Source organism: Cryptomeria japonica, chromosome 2, assembly GCF_030272615.1.
Source record: "Cryptomeria japonica chromosome 2, Sugi_1.0, whole genome shotgun sequence".
Classification (NCBI taxonomy): Eukaryota; Viridiplantae; Streptophyta; class Pinopsida; order Cupressales; family Cupressaceae; genus Cryptomeria; species Cryptomeria japonica.
The window spans coordinates 173,361,931-173,366,466 of record NC_081406.1 but is presented as its reverse complement, the minus strand read 5'-3'; the positions used below and the strand labels follow the sequence as shown (position 1 = coordinate 173,366,466).

General features: G+C 36.6%; 1 pseudogene; it reads left to right on the top strand.

Moving 5' to 3' along the window:
- LOC131065905 (heavy metal-associated isoprenylated plant protein 39-like) lies at positions 1–979 on the top strand (annotated as a pseudogene).
- Positions 980–4,536: the final 3,557 nt, after the last annotated feature.

Sequence of the window (4,536 nt, the reverse complement as noted above, 5' to 3'; positions counted from 1 at the left end):
TTGAACTTTCCTACTCTTCCACCAAACGACCGGCGGACCCCGACGCACTTGAAAGTTGTAGTTTCACTCTCTTACCACGACCCTTACATTTTCTCAGATTCTCCTCTTTCCCCTCTTTATAAGCCCCCTTATGGCCCTTCCGTTCCCTGCATTCGTATTTCTGTGCATCGCATTCCACTTTGAATTCCTTACATTCTGCTAAGGATTCTCATTTGTCCCATGGCAATGAAGGTAACCATTTTCCTTCTTTTTTCTCGCATTCTCATTGGAAGTTGTGATCAGCTAGCTAATGGTTATGTTCTCCAGAAAATAGTGCTAAAATTGGCCATTGAAAACGAGAGCAGCAAGAAAAAGGCCCTCAAGCAGGTTGCGGCTGTCCAAGGTATGCAAACTCTTCCTATTTGCTTTAAAACCTTGAGATTAAAAGTTTAATCTGCTGCAAAATCTGATGAATGGATATTTGTATTGCAGGGGTGGATTCTGTGGCGGTGGACATGAAGGAGAAGAAGATGACTGCAATTGGGGACGTGGATCCCGTCTGTTAGGCCTCTAAACTCAGGAAATTCGGCTTTGCAGATTTGCTGAGCATGGGTCCTGCGAAAGAGGAGAAGAAGGAAGGCGATAAAAAAGAGGAGAAGAAGGAGGGCGAGAAAAAAGAGGAGAAGAAACCTCAAGGCGAAGCAAAGAAGGAGAACAAAGCAGAACCTTCAAAAGTTGAAGTTGTGTATTTGCCCATCACCTACGATTACAGGCCGTATGAATACACTGTTGTGAGAGAGGAATATCCTAATACTTGTGTTATCTGTTGAGTGTGCTCATTAACAGCTATCATTTGTAAACTAGGGGGATTTTATTAGAGTGCCGGCCCCAGCTCCAGAGCAGACCAGGACAGGGCATGAAGTGGGGTTTTAAGTTTGGAAGCAACTAAGTATGTATGGAAAATCAGAAATACGAATACGGCTTTTTGTTTTCCCTTTTCTATGGCCTATATTATTATCATATTTATCGAAATGGCCGTGAGATGCCATTTCTTGGGATGTAATAATGAGGAGACTGAAAATTTATACAGTAGAACAAGTTTTGTACTGAGACAGTATACCAAGCTTAAAGGGATTGCGATCCGACATTCAATTGTGTGCTTTTTAAATTTTGTTCCGATCCCCTCCAGCAAATGTAAAAATCCACTACTGTAAACATACGGCAGCGAAAAGCTGGGCAGGACTTCAACCTCAATCATGTTTAGAATTAGTGACAAAATTTAAAAGCGTGTTATCAAATGGTTTGATAGATGTATGAGTCATTGTCACGAAATAGTATGCTTTTTCACCAAAGTTATTATAGTAGTATTCAATTATTCTGAGAATATGATCAATTTTAAAACAAAACTATTATGTATAAAACTTTTTTTCTTTATGAATTTATGAGTCCGAAGTATTATATACTTTTAAGGTAGAAAATCTAAGAAGAATATGATTTTAAAGTAGCATTCATAGATATCAGTGATAGAAATCTAGTTTGAAATAACAATATTGTGTATTAAAAGCATGGTACATTTTAATATTTCTAAACATTTTTTCTTATAGATGTTAGAAACTAGGGTATTTTGGGAACATTGTGCATTGTTGAAACAAAATTCCAAGAAGAAATTGACATGTGAGAAAAAGAAATGTTGTATTTATAAATTGAAATACTTTAACTTCCCCCATGCCGCCACCTCCCGCTCCCCCACCCAACCACAAAGAAAAGAAAAAGGATTTTAAATTTGACATTATTTCTAGCCGCCATATTACAAATTTCAATTTTTCATCAAATAAATTTAATTTTTTTCCAAAAAACAATTAGTTGCATTAGAAACTAGAATCAAATTTTTACAAATTTTGTTCTTACATATTTTTCAAATTATGTTAATAACTTATTCAAATTTTTATGTCAAGCTGCCTAACTCTAATTTTCTGAATTTTCATTATTATATGTATATGTACACACACACACACACACACACACACACACACACACACACACACACACACACACACACACACACACACACACACACACACACACACATATATCTGAATGGAGCTTCTCCAAAATTTCACCAATTCACAAGATGCGAATTCGCCAATCGTAACCTGAAGTATTGATGTTTCCGACATTGTGGATGCGGACATTCTTGACCTTGGCAGAACAACAGTTATTGGCCGAGTCCTTGGCAAATATTGCTCCATGCAAGAAATTAAAGATTGGATAAAGAAATCATGTGCTATTGGCGTGATTGAAGTTTATTTCCTTCCAAAACATTTCTTCACAATCGATTTTAATAGCAAAGATGTGCAGAATCAAGCCTTGGAATCTCAATTGTGGATGCTTGAGGATCAATTCATTTTCATTCAAAAGTGGACGCCTGGGTTTAATCCCAGATCTATGGAACCATACCATGCACCTATTGTAGAATTTTGAACCTGACCTATCCTCTCTGAACCAACTGATTAGCAAACAATAACAACAAAAAGAAGAAAACACCAATATCTTTATTGAAGCTTAATTAAAAAATTACATAGAGGCTGTATATATAAAGCACTTGCAGCCTAAAAGAATTAATGATAACTGCAGTTCTAAATATATTCCTAGCTTTGCATGGAAAGCTACTAAGGCTCTCAAACTAAAAAAGAAAACTGCTCCTTAAATTAAGAATACAATAAGTGCATGCACAACATGCTTTATTTACTAAAAAACAAACTCATGCAAAAAAAAAAGCTAAAAATAGTCCTAAGGATTAATGCATGTTGGAGTACATGCTTTATTTGCATGAATAAACAAAAAACTATTAACTAAACTAATCTAGCTGCATGCTAGAGCAACATCAATTATCAACATACTCCCCCTTGATGCTGAGGGCTGACAATCTTATCTCATAGTGCTATAAACTGAGCTTTCGCAACCACTTTGGTGAATATATTTGCTAGCTGATCCTAGGTGTTGATGTGCTTCAATTCGACATCCTTCTTCAACACCAAATCTCGTATGAAGTGATATTTCAAATCAAAATGCTTTGTTTTGCTGTGATGAACCGGGTTCTTTGCTAACTTGATGGCACTCACATTGTCACAATAAATTACTATAGGCTGAATTTGTTTTTCTCCAATTTCTTCCAAAACTTTTATGAGCCAAAGAGCTTGTGTACCTGCTGAGGTAATTGCAACATACTCTGCTTCTGTAGATGAGAGGGCAACAATACTTTGCTTTTTTGAGCTCCAGGTAATTAAACCAGAACCAAAAGAAAAACAATTTCCAGATGTAGATTTACGGTCATCCATACTACCTCCCCAATCTGAATCACTAAAGCCTACAAGATTGAACTTTTCAGAAGAGTAGTAATGAATACCAAAACTTAAATTCCCTTTCACATACCTCAAAATCCTCTTGGCTGCCTTCATATGTATTTCAGATGGATTTGTCATATACCTTGAAACAAGTGAAACTGAATAGGCAATATCAGGCCTTATGTGGATTATAAACATCAAGCTCCCCACAATACTTCTGTAAGTTGTCTCATCAACTAAATCAGCACCATCATTTCTACATAACAAATCTCCATGAGCACTTGGAGTGGAGGCAGGGTTACAATCAGTCATATTAAATTTCTTCAGCATATCCTATGCATACTTTGTTTGACAAATGAAAATCTCATCCTTACTTTGATAAACCTCCATTCCTAGAAAATATTTCATTAGACCAAGATCTTTCATCTCAAATTCTTTCATCATAGCAGCTTTGAATTCATCTTTCATCTTAGAACTACTATCCATATACAAAAGATCATCAACATACAAACTTATGATGAGAATATCAGTACCTTCTTGTTTGTAGTAAAGGGTAGGATCACTCTTACTTCTTTGGAAGCCATTCTCCTGAAAGTATCCATCAATCCTGGTATACCACGCTCTTGGTGCTTGCTTGAGGCCATACAAAGCCTTCTTCAACTTGTAGATCCACTTCAAAACCTTGTGGCTACTCCACATATACTTCCTCTTCTAAGTACCCATTCAAGAAGGCACTTTTCACGTCCATATGATGTATGCTCCACTTCTTCTGAGCTGCTAATGAAATCAGCATTCTTATGGTCTCTTGTCTTGCTACTGGTGCAAATGTCTCTTCATAATCAATTCCATACTTTTGTGTGAAGCCTTTAGCAACTAATCTCGCTTTGTGTCTTTCAAAACTCCCATCACTATTAAATTTGGTCTTGTAGACCCATTTGGTTCCAATCCTTTTTTTGTCATGTGGAAGTTCTGTTAACTCCCAAGTGTCATTCCTGTGAATGAAATCCATCTCTTCTTCCATGGCTTTCACCCAAACCTCATTAGTACATGCATCATCAAAACATGATGGTTCAAAATCAGCCTTGGCTAATAAAGTAAAATTCACTGTCTCACCTATTGGGTTTTCTTCATGTACTTGATTTCCACTCTTCTGGTAGATATCACTCAATCTCCTTACCTTCCTTGTAGAACTTGGAGAAGAAGCTAGACTTGA